The sequence below is a fragment of the Etheostoma cragini genome, chromosome 6, assembly GCF_013103735.1.
Source record: "Etheostoma cragini isolate CJK2018 chromosome 6, CSU_Ecrag_1.0, whole genome shotgun sequence".
In the NCBI taxonomy this organism is placed as follows: Eukaryota; Metazoa; Chordata; class Actinopteri; order Perciformes; family Percidae; genus Etheostoma; species Etheostoma cragini.
Genome location: NC_048412.1, coordinates 4,242,981 through 4,258,238, shown reverse-complemented (window position 1 = coordinate 4,258,238; position 15,258 = coordinate 4,242,981). Strand labels below are relative to the sequence as shown.

At 39.9% G+C, this 15,258-nt stretch overlaps 1 protein-coding gene and 1 long non-coding RNA gene across 3 annotated transcripts in view; one reads left to right on the top strand and one right to left on the bottom strand.

Annotated features, from left to right (window-relative positions):
- LOC117946111 overlaps positions 1–6,316 on the bottom strand; it is a 9,550-nt gene extending 3,234 nt beyond the window's left edge. Inside the window, exons 1-2 of the long non-coding RNA XR_004656969.1 lie at positions 6,224–6,316; positions 3,609–3,615 (exon numbers count right to left, since the gene is read on the bottom strand). This is a non-coding gene — a long non-coding RNA (uncharacterized LOC117946111). The remainder of the gene's footprint in view (positions 1–3,608; positions 3,616–6,223) is intronic.
- Positions 6,317–10,208: 3,892 nt separating this feature from the next.
- The window catches only part of LOC117946104 (E3 ubiquitin-protein ligase RNF19A-like), a 37,433-nt gene continuing 32,383 nt past the window's right edge, over positions 10,209–15,258 (top strand). For both annotated transcript variants that reach the window (XM_034873959.1, XM_034873958.1), the window contains exon 1: positions 10,209–10,446. The gene's annotated coding sequence lies outside the window, so the exon portion shown is untranslated. The remainder of the gene's footprint in view (positions 10,447–15,258) is intronic.

The window sequence follows — 15,258 nt, the reverse complement described above, 5'->3', positions numbered from 1 at the left end:
GTGTCTCTCTGATCGATGCGGCAGCCATTGTTGCTTGTGTGTTTACAAGTGAGGTCGCGTCCACACCCGGTTTCTAGGCCCAGACACCCCTCGGTCTATCCACTACCCCTAACAATTGGGACATCACCAGGTCCCGCGTGAACGCGCAAAAACGAGGGGAAGGGGTAAGACAGAGAAATGAGATTCAGCATTAGTATTACTTGATCTCAGTGCTGCATTTGACACGGTCGACCACGACATATTACTAGACCGATTGGAGAACTGGGTTGGCCTTTCTGGCTCAGTACTAAAATGGTTTGAATCCTACTTACAAAATAGGGATTACTTTGTGTCAATAGGTAATTAAACTTCTCAGCATACAAATATGTGTGGAGTTACCCAAGGCTCCATTCTGGGGCCTCTTCTGTTAAACATCGACATGCTTCCACTGGCTCAGATTATGGAAAACAACAACATAAGTTACTATAGTTATGCAGACGAGACACAAATTTACATAACCGTATCGCCAGGGGACTATAGTCCAATTCAAAAACTGACTAAGTGCGTTGAACAAATTAATGGCTGGATGTGCCAGAACTTTCTGAAATTAAATGAAGGAAAAACTGAAGTGGTTGTTTTGGGAGCAAAAGAGGAACAACTAAAAGTCTGCGCTCAGCTTCAAACAACAATGTTAAAAACCACAGACAAAGCCAGAAATCTTGGTGTAGTCATGGACTCTGAACTGAATTTTAACAGCCACATTAAGACAATTACAAAGTCAGCCTATTATCACCTTAAGAATATAACAAGGGTTAAAGGACTTATGTGTCAACAGGATTTGGAAAAACCTGTCCATGTTTTCATCTTCAGTAGACTTGACTACTTTAACAGGGTCTTTACAGGTCTCCCTAAAAAATCAATCAGACAGCTTTAGCTGATTCAGAATGCTGCTGCTCGAGTCCTCACTAAGACCAAGAGACTGGATCACATCCCTTCAGTTCTGAAGTCTTTACATTGGCTTCCTTAGCCTCAAATAATTGATTTCAAAGTACTTTTGCTAGTTTATAAATCACTAAACGGTTTAGGGCCAAACTACATTTCTGATCTGCTACTACACTATGACCCCCCAGACCTCTCAGTTCATCTGGGACAAGTCTGCTTTCTGTCCCCAGAGTCAGAACTAAACAGGGGGAAGCAGCATTCAGTTTCTATGCTCCTCATATCTGGAACAAACTCCCAGAAAACTGCAGCTCCGCTGCCACTCTCAGTTCTTTTAAATCAAGGCTGCAGACCTTTTTTTTTATGTTGCCTTTCTCTAAATGGTTGTCCATTTCTTTAATGTTTAATTTCTTGTGCTGCACTGTAACTTTCATTCTTGTGTTTTATGTGTTTTAACTTAACTTTTGCTTCTGTGTTTTAACTGTTTTTTTATAAAGCACTTTGAATTGCCCTGTTGCTGAAATGTGCTATACAAATAAAGCTGCCTTGCCTTGCCTTGCCTTGCCTTGCCTTGGTGTTTTCCTGTCAGTACTTTTTCTCTTGTATGGAATGCAAATTTATCCACAATTAATGTCTCTCTGTCAGTCCAATTGACACTTGGTTTGTTGGGCAACACTGGCATTTTGGAAAATGTTGTCAGCAAAATCATTCCTAGTGATTATCTGTGCATAGTGAAGACTTCACAATAGGTGCAAATAAAATTCACAATTCAAGTTGAAGCTACATTGTGTACGTTTGCAGCTGTTCATTATCAAAATAGGAATGGCCCATTCACTTAACTTCTCCTTTTTAATAAATACGGAATACTTTTTTTTCCTCTTTTATCATTGTTTTTAATATTATTATATAGAGAGCGGACGCAGCCACTACTTGTGAGAAGATACACTCTGTCCCAGCAGCACTGCAGACACAGCAACCTGAGGCTTTCATGATCATCTCGGGGGCTTTAACCATGCAATTTAGGACTCTACTTTGGCCGTTTTTCACCAGGTTGTAGACTGTCCTACTAGAAACAACAGAACATTTGATCTCCTGTATGCTTATGTGAGTGATGCATGCAGAGTGACTCGCCTCCCCCCTCTGGGGAAGTCTGATCACAACCTGGTTCACCTACAACCAGTGGTCCAAAACAGCCGGTGACAACTCGCACCAGGAGGAGGTGGTCCCCTGAGATGGAAAGTGCCCTGTGAGACTGCTACAACACCTCAGACTGGGACGTGTTGATCAACCGGCATGGTGAGGACATATAGGGGATGACACATTGCCGGACTACCTGAACTTCTGCGCAGACGTCTCCCCCATCAAGACTGTCCGCTGTTACCCTAATGACAAGCCATGGGTAACGTGGGAAGTCAAGGCTGTCCTCAACAGGAAGAAGGCTGCTATCAGAAGCAGGGACAGGGAGGCTGTGAAGGCAGCACAGCAGGAGGTGAAACAATGTGGGAGGGAAGCTAAGGACAGCTACAGGAGAAAGGTGGAGCATAAGCTGAGGGGAAACAACACGTGGGAAGTCTGGGAAGGTGTGAGGACCATCACAAGCCACAACACAAAGACCAGAACTACAGGGGGGACAAGGGAGAGGGCCAAGGAGCTGAATGACTTTTTCAACAGGTTTAACCAGCCCTCACCCTTGTCCTCCCACCCCCACCGCAGCTATCTCTCCTTCTTCCCTCCACACACCTCCCCCCTGACACCACCTGGAAGACATTCTTCATCGTGCCAGTTCCCAAGAAGAACAGGCCCAGCGAGGTGAATGACTCCCGACCGGTGGCACTCACTTCACACCTGAAGAAGATGTTGGAGCGGCTCCTCCCTAGCCTCCTCAGACCCCAGGTACAGCACGCCGAGGACCGTCTGCAGTTTGTGTACCAGCCATATGTTGGTGTGGAGGACTCCATCCTCTACATGCTAAACCAGGTCCACTCCCATCTGGATAAAGGGAACGGCCTACAGCTCAACACCTCTAAGACAAAGGAGCTGGTCATTGACTTTGGGAGGTCCAGACCAAGACCGCGACCAGTCCTGCTAGAGGGAGTTGAGGTAAGGGGTAGTTGAATCACACAAATACCTCGGGCTGTGGCTGGATAACAAACTGGACTTGACAACAAACACGAGCCACTTGTACAGGAAGACACAGTGCAGGCTGTACTTCCTGAGGAGACAGCGCTCCTTCAACATTGGCAGCAAACTGCTTTGGATGTTTTACCAGTCTCTGGTTACCAGTGTCCTCTTCCACACTATAGTGTGCTAGGGTGGCAGCATATTGAAGGACACCCATAGGCTGGATAAACTGATCAGGCGGGCCGGCTCTTTGGTCGGCATGAAGCTGTACTCACTGGTGACGGTGGCAGAGAGGAGGACACTGGACAAACTGCTGGACATTATTGACAATGTCAGCCACCCCTTGCACATCGTCATTAGCACCCAGAGGAGCCTGTTCAGTGGAAGGCTGCTCCTTTCCAAGTGTCGGACCAACAGACCCATGGGTCCTTTGTCCCTCACGCCATCAGACTATACAACTCCTCGCTCGGGGGGTGGAGGAAATAGGGCAGAGAGGACAATACACACATACAAACAGTACATATACATACATACAGTACATATACATACACCTGGACTTACGTTAATACCTGGTTACTTTAACACTTTAACACTGGACTCAACATTGACACTTTGATAATAATAATGATGGTCTTTTTTTCATGTCTTTTTATTGACGAATGTTCTTATTGTTATTGTTATTATTATTATTGTTATTACAGTTATTTTGTTGTCTTTATACTTTCTTTTTTCTTTTTTTCTTTTTTATTGCTAAAACTGATTCTGGAATTTTCAATTTCCTCGCAGGAGTCATCCCAAAAGGATTAATAAAGAGAAGTCTAAGTCTAAGTCTGTACAGTATATATGCTATTTATGTGCTTATGTGTTTTTGATGTTACTCTTATTATCAGTGTATTGTGACAATATCAATCCCATATAGAGTTTAGTAACATGGCCATTGTCTGCTAAATTAGCTCATGAATTATCGTTATAGGTGCAAAAAATAGTGTTTGAAATGGCATCAAATGTAAATCACAGTGACATCATCATCTTTGCTTTTTGCTTATGTGATTGAGGTAATGGTATTCTTTCTCTTTTGGGAAAGCAAATATGTATAGTGGCTTTATAAAAAGAGAAACTACATAGAGAAGTGTTTCGGGACTTTTTCTTTTGTATGGAATGCAAATTTATCCAAAATTAACGTCTCTCTGTCAGTCCAATTGACACTTGGTTTGTTGGGCAACACTGGTATTTTGGAAAGTGTTGTCAGCAAAATCATTCTTAGTGATTATCAGCGAAAATAACTGATTTGTCACAGTCAAAGTTAAAGTTTATTTACCAGATGAAGATGAAAAGTAAAATAAATAAAAACAAATGCCTGGTAAAACACAGACAAATGTGGATAAACAGTGCACCAATACAAGAATTAGAAGTTTGATAAAAAGTTCCTAAAAGGCCCCAAAGTATGGAAGATTGTAAATGCCTAAATTAAAACAAATAAATACATACAGTATATAACATTCATTGCAGTATGAATTCAAGCATTTACAGTGTCATAATCAACAACAACAAAATACATGTTAAAAAAGCTATTGTATAGCTTTTTGTCTTAGACAACAGAACTATTGTTTTTATTGAATTTTCCATGTCACAATAAAATAAAATCACGACACAGAAGACTAGTGGTGTTTTTCCACTGCATGGGATCTACTCGACTCGACTCTCCTTGCCTTCATTGTTTTTCCATTACGAAAAAAAGTCCCTGGTACCTACTTACAGGTACTTTTTGTAGTACTACCTAAGTCGAGGTTGCAAGCAAGCTAAGGCGATACCAAAAGGTGATGTGAAAACCTGCAGGCTACTGATTGGTTGTTGATGGGGCTAGCAACAGACGGGGGTGATGGGGTGTCCTGAACAAACCTGCCGTGTTTACCGGTAAATAGTTTATCCAGAGTTTTTTTTGTTGCTGTCTCCAGGTTCCTTAGAAATTTGCCTGACTTTGTGAGTCGAGCAGGTACCATTAATAGAAAAACACCAAAAGAGTGTAGTAGGGTAGCCAAGAAATGTAATCCATTAATGCCTGAAGACCTTGTTACACTGGTAACACAGACTACCACGGCAAGCCACAGTGTAGAGGTGCATTTCAGTGTTGTCCAGAAGAAAGCATTATAGACGGCCTTTTTTTTCTTTCAGTTTCGATTTCAAAAATGAAAATGCTCCCTAGTGAACTCTGACCAAACAGGATTCATAAAACGAGACTAGCAGCCGTTAATGTTAAGACGCCTTCCCCACATTGTTGATGCTGCAGTAAGACTCCAATGTAACTTCTCTCTCTTGACGCAATGAAAGCGTTTGACAGATTTAAATGATCCTTTTTATGGTCAGTCTTAGATGTGATGGGCTTTGGTTGAACTTTCATTGGCATGATTAAAGCTTTGTATTCTAATCCCTCAGCCCAAGTCTTAACTGGACACCCCAGGTTGCCCCTTGTGTCCTGCACTATTTGTCATTTCTCACAGTCACACCATGACTTCTCAGTATTTGCGAACAATGTCTTGGTCTTTTTAGAAAGCCTCTCAGTCTCTTCCTCATCTTCCTCATATTTTATACATATGTGAAATTAGGATGAGTCAGCAGTAGGCTACTCAGTTTATTGGAAACCCCTCAGACTTTGGCACACACTCTGTGTGTTTGTGTGTGTGTGTTAAAAGACGGAGGGGGAGATGTCCTGTATATTTGACAGGTAAAAACTGTCCCTTTAATGATGATTATACCTCTGAAGTTTGTTCTGTAATGTAAAAACCGTGGTTCCAAACAGCAAAGATATTATCATCACAAGAGAGATAAAAGTCTGGCGCACGGATTGTTGTGTTTTTTATGTTTGTGGTGTCAAATACATGCAGAGCATATATTATAGTATATATGTACAGAGCAGGTAAAAACAAGGCACCGTCTGCGTCCTTCCAGATATTTTTATCACCTGTTGGTGTTGTAATTGCACTAACTGTATTTTGACTCTTTACTACATCTTAGCAATGATATAGACTGTCTATCCATGTAGGCTCTATTGCGTTATTACTATATCACTTTTGCATATCCATCGACTCACTTACACCTCACTTTGCGTCGGCTTTGTAAAGCCTAGTTTATCTGCACGTTATGTAGCCTGTTGTATTCTGCATTTTTGTATTGTATTACAAATTACTTTTAGAAAGTAACTATTGCGTTACTTTCACGTACATTTTTAAATGCTCAATTGTGACCCCACCTACACACTCTTTAACGGAACTTAAAATATGTGCATTATTAATAGAAACCTTTAATTTCTTGGAGGGAAAAGTAATGACTATACTTCCATTAGAGAAGGCTACTTTTGGATTAGTTGGGCTTGCCATTACTGTTTCTCGTTGACTGACTCGCAGCATCCGCCCAACTCCTCCTCTGATTGGCTTTTGCTGTTACAGGCGCAGCCATCCTGGTTGCGGATGTGATGATTTTAGACGAGAGGGAGGAGCAAAGGAGGAGCTGTCACTCCCTGATGTGAGTCGAGTGCAGGTGTGAGTTGCACATGCTCAGATTGAAATGGTTTACGTGTCATACTGAAACAGACGATGGGAATCATTTCCAAACTTTTTAGCTATCTATGGTTGTTTGATTGCTAACGTTAGCTCAAAACTCCATTCAACTGACAGCTTTTGTTGTGTTTGATTTCTAGCTTGTGGCCAGCAGTGAAAAAACTTCATTAAGTAGGTCCATTTTTACTGTATTGACATTACAGAAGTCTCTCATATGCATTTTATTGCAAAGTGAAGCATGCACAACTCAAATCTGCACTCGACTCACATCGAGGAGTGACAGAACCCTTACAATCTACGTTACCTTACACACTTTCACTGGCAATCACATCATAGCCACGCCCTAAAAAAAAAACTGCTTTATTGCAGATTTTGAAATCAATGAGACCCTGATTCAAAAAATTGAACCTAAAACTTTAAAATAGCGATTGAGACCATGAACTCATTATGAAAATATTTACTGAGGTAATAAATCAAGTGAGAAGTGGGTCACTTTCTCATTGACCTCTACAGAAACCGACTGCCTGCTGGAATTCAGAAAAGCAGGTTTAAGGCACTTGGGCATTGCTGCACTTCGTGGTGCAACCCAAAATGAAGAAAACTTTAGTATCAAACTAACTAGTTTCAACGTATTGTTTTGTGTGGACTTGATACCCAAACTTAAGACCAACCAACCAAGAGAGTAAGCCTCCCCTCTCTGAGCATAGCGCCTATGGCGCCATTTCAATGCTACATGCTAAACACTCACCCACTCTTAGCATCTAATTAACCGCCATTCATTTTGACGTCACTTTGACAGCATATACCTTTACATCTGAAATGTTTAAAGACTATTTGTCCATTGTTTATTTCTAAAGAAACGTAACAAAGATGTTTTTTGTGAAAATAACCATAACCAAGTCACTTGCAATCACATACTCAACAAATCACCGTAATGTCAGGAGACAGTTTCGACTTCCACTAGCTGTTTAGGTTTAATTACTAATGTTAACTAGCATGTTATTTATCAGTAATTAGCCTGTGTCTATGTTACCTCCTAACATATACCTACGCTTTCCGTCTCTGCTGATTGGGAATGATTGAGATGATCAACTTCCAGACATGTTGCTCGCGTCACATCTACGTCATCAGCTCAGTTGGAGACTGCGCAGTAACGCTCAGCCATCACCGGAAACGTGTTTCTAATATGTAACAGAACAACGGGATCTGTTGGTCCATTTCTTTAATCGTCTATTTGTGCAACAGACTGCAGGTGGCAGAGCATGCAGAACATCACTGTTGTCTTCCACCAGGTGTCGCTATCATTCAGTGTTTAGCAGGTCTACATCAATGATACTCAATATTCTCAGAAAGTAGGACAGCTTTGCATGAATAAGTGATCAAGTGGCAGCAGCTCAGGCGCTTCAGTCTGATTTCTAGTGCCACTTTGACAACAATATAGACTGAGTGAGTACCATTACTGTCACTTGGATTATATTTACATTGCAAACTTCACCAAATTGCTCACAGTTATGGATAATTGATTTTTGTAATGCTTTCAAGAATTCCGACCAAAGAATTGGAGAATGGCATTTTATTACAAATAATGTTTGTATGTATCAAGCCAAGTGGAAGCCTTGCCCACTCCCCAACTATCAAGAATGCTATAATCTGTTTATGCAACACTCACAGCCTCTACAGTTTCTCCTACTGCTCCAATTCTGTTTACTTTCCTGCACTTAAATTAGTACACCGTCATATGTTAAAGGTCCCATGACATGGTGCTCCTTGGATACTTTTATATAACCCTTAGTGGTCCCCTAATACTGTCTCTGATGTCTCTTTTATATAGTCCTTAGTGGTCCCATAATACCGCATCTGAAGTCTCTTTCCCAAAATTCAGCCTTGGTGCAGAATTACAGCCACTAGAGCCAGTCCAACAATGAGCTTCCAGATTCAGAAATGGCACATACTAAGTATGTGCCATTTCTGAATCTGTATTCACTAAAACTTCACTAAAATATTGGACCAGCAATGCATTTAATAAATTACCACAGCGTCCAACTTTATGGGGGCTGTAGCAATGCCAATGCTTCTTCCAAGGGAGACCCTTGATACTACAGCACAAACACACCCAGGCGCCTATCAGCCCTTGTTAAAGCTGTAACAAACTGTGAACATATTTCACAACCTGATACAACACATTGGTGACCCAAAACAACTTTCCACAGGGATTTCATAGGATTATCCATCTTTGACCCTCATAGTGTTGGTTTATATGGTTATGGTTCACAAAGGGAGGATTTTGAGAAAATATCTTTCATCTCCACAGTTCATATAAAACACCATCAGTGCATCTGTGTTTAAAGAAGACTTTTTCATTTTAAGGTATAATGCTCATCTGGATAGAGCTTTTGTGTGGTCTGATTGTAAGGTCCTGTGTAGGATCTGGAATTGTGTACATATACACACTTTGCCAAATACAGGATGCACGTGTGTGTATGTTGTGTGTACAAACTGACCTGCACCCATTTGAACCCTCAGCTTATCCTAGATTCCTGCAATCACATGATTTTCACAGTCTGGTTGAGGCTGTTAGTTGTTTTGGTCAGCTCTCCTCCCTAATTAGGCTGTAAGGAATCCTTTCTACAAGTAGTCAGAGTGTTTTTGACAAGTCTTTGAATATGTAAGATCTTAGAGCTGTAGAAATCCACCATCTTATAAGTCACTTCCTCTTGTGACCCTTTACATAATTATTAACACAGTGCTATTGTGTAATCCTCTGTTTGGATTAGATTTGTCTCTCTGCCAGTCAATCAAAAAAATCTGCATAGAACTGTCTGCCCATGTATGTTCAAACCAAATTGAAAATAAAAAGGTTTTATATATAGGCTATTCATGGGATGCAAGGGATATTTATGAGACATGAGGGAGCGTATTGCTTGACTCGACTAATGTGTATATTGCACTCTAGTGTACATCATATTTGTTGTAATGCATAAAACAATTTATTTTTCATGCTTGGCTATTCAACTCACTTTGATCACTTAGGCTAATAAAATTAATGGCATGACTGAGGGGCTTTTTATTTAACCTGATAGTTTGGCGGTTGTACGGCTGTTTTATCAGTTGCTATAGACGCAGAGAAGGGTTTGAAGACCCCAAGCTTAAAAATGACATCATGCCTTTGACCTGTAATCAAATATTTTCATTATTGTTTTATGTATACCCAACAGAAAAATAAATATAGTAAATATATAGGAAAGACAGCTGGTTGGTGTAAATGTAAATAATAATGGGAAATGTTTTGGTGGTTATATTAAATTGTATAATGATAAAAATAATAACAACAATAATAATAATAATAACACTAACATTAATAATAATAATTATTATAATATAAATAATAATAACCTAATCATTAATATGTTTTACAGATTACGGCTGTTTTGTAAAAATGTTACAGAAGCCAAAGTGTTGGGCTAAATCTCTATCTATCATTAGGACAAAGATTTTTCTTTTCTTAGGCTAAATACGATCTATCAATCTAACTGATTAGGCCCGTGGTTGTATTGAAAGAACAGGCCTACAAAACTTTACTCAAAATCTCGCGATGCGATTTGAATTTCTGAGCTAGAACGAGAACAGTGAACAACAGAGAGGGCTCTGTAAGGCGCTGTTGTCGTTCGAAACAGAACGGATAGGTGGGACAGAAGACAGAGGAAAATAAGTGATAGAAGCAGTGGGGAAGTAGCTAATTCACGGCAATGCACCGGGACCAATGAAAAATTAACTTGAAATCGTTTTGGAAAGACTGAACGTTTCCTTTTGGCTTTTTTACTGTCTGCGGAACAATTGTCACTAGCAACAGACGGTATGTTCTCATCGTTTCTAGCTAACCTTGTTAGCCAGCTGCTAACGCTCGCTGTTATTGGTATTTAGCGCTTGGCTTTCTGGTTATCGTCAGTAAGGCAAGCTGAGACCTATGTAACATTTCTGATGGCTCACAGCTATATTTCGCTAACGTCATATGCCCTATTTTCTGTCTGGACACGTAAATCAAATGGTGATACTTTGTGAGGTGACGTAAATTGACATTAGTCACAATGAACTATCGAGCTAACCTAGCTATCAATCTAACGTAATTGAAAAGTCGGAGACGAGGAACGGAACAAAACGCAAAGCCAACTGTTGGCATTGTCACAGTAAAAAAAAACTATAAATCAACGGTTGCTTGCCTTTATATGATTTTTAGACTTAAGTTTGTAGTCAATATAAGACATTTAATTGTTTTTACTCAAAGCCAAGTACTGCAGCAGTGTTCAGCTTGGGCAGCAGGGCTGATTTGCTAATGACTACCATGATAAGGTAAAAACTGAAAGCAGCCAGAGAAAAAAATGTTTGTATGAGGGTTTTTTAACCTTGTGTTTGTTACACAGTAAACTAAAATGTAAAACAGGGATCTGTGTTAGTGGTAGAATTGAGAAATGTCTCAGGTGGTAACATTAGCTAGATGCTTGATTCTTCTCCTTTTGTTGTGTGAAAAATAGAGAAATTGTATAAGAGTGTCTTTCACATATTTTATTCTTCTGTATTGTAGGGTTTATTAGGTGACTTATTTATTGTAATACCTGCCAACAAGATAAAGATGGAGACCAACACATAGTTTAGATAAAACCACAACATGCAAATATGGATAAGCAGCTTTGAAGACTGGACATGCTACTTGCAATAAAGACAAGCAATGGTAACTGGTAACAGTAGAACTTAAGCAAGAGAAAACTACCGTTATATCTTATAAAAAGGATGTCTTGGATATTTTGTATGCTTGGGTTTTGTGAATTAAGCTGCATTTCTTGTGCCAATAATCAGCACATGCTCATATCTGGAAGAAAGTTAGAACGCCTCTTGTTTGTCATGCAGAAGATCTGTGTCAATGTAGTTCATGTGTATACACACTGTACAGCGGATCGGAACTTACTTTCCAGCAGTCACCCAGTGTAGTTGTTCTGCTTGCCTTATCATACTTGGTTTAAGAAAGACTAAATACATAGTCATATGTTTTGGCACCCTGTGTTGCCGTGTCGTTGTGATTTGCTGCTGGTGGAGACAAACATAGTGAGAATGTTGCAGCTACAAGCTCTGGGTTATCTCTATTGTGGGAACCACAGCTCAGTCCAGACACTGCTGAGCAATGTGGATACCTGAGCCTGGATAACACCAAAGACCGTCATGCAGCATTTCTCTCACAGTTCTTTAGTCAAGGATGTAAAGTTGATCCATTTTTAGGATCTGAGGTCTTTTCCATACACTTGTGAATGTACATTGTTAGTGTGGGCTTAGCTGACAATGTGATGACAACAATATTTCCATTTTGAAAAACATAAATAATGGAAACTTGATTAAAACTGTAGTAAAAAGTACTGTTAGTAACAAGCAGTTATTGGCCTTGTATCATAGTTTGCTATAACCAGGGCTGGGTTGCAAATCATTACTTTTTTTTTTTTTTTTTTAGCACTGACTAAATTGCCTCTGCACGATATTAGAAAAAAACTGACATTGTGATATTTTTTTCCCTTCAATATGAAAAAAAGGTCATTTTTAAATATGACACAAATGGTTCTGTTTGGAAATAATAAATCATTCTCGACTACTGCAGGGATTTTGTAGGGGAGTGCATTTACATAGAAGATAAAAATGAAAAAGGATCTTTTCTAATGTGAACCATCTTTAATGCTTTACAAACACCAAAGCAAAAAAGCTCTGACTGCTCTTCTGAAGTAATTTTGGAGAGGGAAATTAGGTAGAAATACGCTGGTTGACTGACATGACACCATTGTATTCTTATAATACTATTAATCCAGGATAAAGTGTATGACAATGACTGCGTGTTGCTTCCTCTAAATTTCAGGTTGTGGTAAAATTTAGTTTAGTTTAGTTTTATAAATTGATCAGACCTGCATGTCACGCACACTAGCAACAAACTCTGTGTATCCAAGAACAATTGAATCAGTGCTAAATTACATTAGATCAGACACTGGCTTTTCTTGTAGAATAGTGTTACAGGCTCCAAACCATATCGTTAGTTAGGACAGACGGACCCCTTGTTTCTTTAAGCTAACTATATTAGCTTTAGCCTGGCTGGTAGCTGCTTAAATACCCGGAGACGTTGTGATAATGCTGCGTTATACAGGTGATTTAGTTATTTGCAGTAAAACATAAACAGGGACTACTGTAGCTTCACTGACTACCCATCTAAAACTATGCGCATCACTGTGTCAGAGGCAGCTGCTGCCCATGGTACTTTTCTCATAGACAGTTAAAGAAGTGGACCAACAGATCCCATTTTTCTGGACAGAGGTCAGTGAAGGAAAATAGAATCACTTTTCCAGTGATGGCTAAGCGTTACTGCGCAGCCTCCAACTAAGCTTGACGACGTAGTGAAAGTTGTAAGTCTTCTGATAGCTGTGCCAAGAGAAATCTCAATCATTCATTAGAGACAGAGAGCGTAGGTATATGTTTGGAGATAACATAGACACATGCTAATTACTGCTAACTAACATGGTAGTTAACGTTAGTAATTAAACCTAAACAGCTGATGTAAGTTGAAACTTTCTGCGAGCTTCTTCTGACAATGTGACTGTGCAACAGCAAGTAGCATGGTTATGATACAACGTTAGCCTATTTTTACAAAAAACGTCTTCCACAGAGCCATAACATGGGCTACATAGTATTTGAGCAATTTTATTCATTGTCGTGTTTCTTTAGAAATAAACAACGGACAGATCGAGTCTTTAAACACTTCAGATGTTAAGTTATTCACTGTCAAAGTTGCGCCAAAATGAATGGCAGTCAATGGGATGCTAACTGCAGGTGATGGCTTCGTAGCATCAAAATGGCGCCATACGAGCTACGCTTAGAGAGAGGCTTATCCCCTTGACTTTTCGACACACAGCGAGCCTCACTTCCCATAACAAACCCTGTCGGACTAACGTCAAATACACACATTACCCACATGGCTACCTGTCTTAAAAGGGAAGGGTCAGCCGATAATAATCATGTAAAAGGAGAAGGGTGAAAGTTTACTATTCTATCAAGCAACAAAAGTTTTAGTGTCAACATTGCAACGTCCTGCGATGTGACTATCGCGCATGTGCACATCGTGATGTCGATGCTAAAACAATATCGTTCAGCCCTACTCTAAAATATTTGAGTATCAAAAAAATGCCTGGTCATTCAATACCCAATTTCTGTTTCAGTAGGAGTGAATCTCATCAGTGTCACTGAGCCAATAAGCATGCAGCATGCTTCTACCAAGATCAAAAAATGCTTGTGATTGGCTGTCTAATGTTACACGTTGTAGAGGAATGCAGGAAAAAGCACGTTAAGCAAAGAGATGAGGCTAGATGGGTAGCAGCTGAAAAAGAAATAAAAAGATTTCTGCCATGATGTTCTAATTTTGTTTTGTTTTTTAAAATTGGTATAAAAACAAAGTATAGTTTAGGAACCGGTATCAATGTTGCTGTATTGAACATTTTTGAATGATACCCAGCCCTAGCTATATTGTACATTTTTGACTGTGAAACATGCTCTATTTTGAGTTTATTGGCCAGATGTAATGTAATATAAACAGTTACCATCTGTGCTTCAAATTAGAGGATGACACGGGAGTGGATTTTCACTCCTGTCTCGTCCCACTCCCATAGAAAGAAATCTTGTCCCGTCCCCCTCCCAGACCAAAGTTGAAAAACTAATCCATCCCGCTCCTGGTGAAGTGAGTCCCACTCCCATCCCGCTCCTGTTTAAACTGACTCACGCTCCTGTACCGCTCCCATTTGACGTCAATTTTCGCTTGATAAACGAAGCGATGCTTGGCTGATTCTTTCCCTAATTTGCCTTGCAAGTGTGCCTCTTCAGACCGCTCGTCCCTGAATCACTTGCGTACTTGACTAAGACTAAGTAGGCCTATGTCTTACAAGCAGCGGACATCGTGCTATCACCGTCACATTCTACTCTCATAAACTTAATTAATATTTCAGACTTTCCAACCAGTTCTGTGAACTTAATAGACATGTCATTACTTCTGACTTTGCGCTGTAAATCCTTTTTTGCCACATCGACTTCTCCGCGGCTGTTAGCTCCCTCCATCGCTGCTCTTTGAATTACGGCAGTAAGCCGTGACAAAAAGCCCTGATGGCTTCTGGGACGGCTGGGTCGTGTAGTTATCTTTTAATTGCGTTACAATGTAGGCGTATTAAAAGGAAACTACAAAATGGTGCATTTACTTTTTTTTGCATTTAGATTTTTTTTTGTCTTTGCTATTGGTTGATTCCCGCTCCCGTCTGCTCCCGTTAACCAATTATCCTGTACCGTCCAAATCACGTGATTAATAGTAAATATGACTCCCATCCTGCAGGAATCCCACGGGAATCCCGTGACCCGTGGGATTCCTGAAAAAATGTCAGCCTCTACTTCAAATTATCCTCTGATATAAATTTACACCATACCGCCCAGCCCAATGGTTGAGGTTAGGCATTTTCCTTGAATGGTTACCATCTAAAGTAAGTAAGTAAGTAAGTAAACATTATTTCTATAGCACTTTTCACAAACCAGGATCACAAAGTGCTGCACAAGTTTATAAAATGAAAATAAAAATAAAATAAATTAAAACAACAAACAGATACAG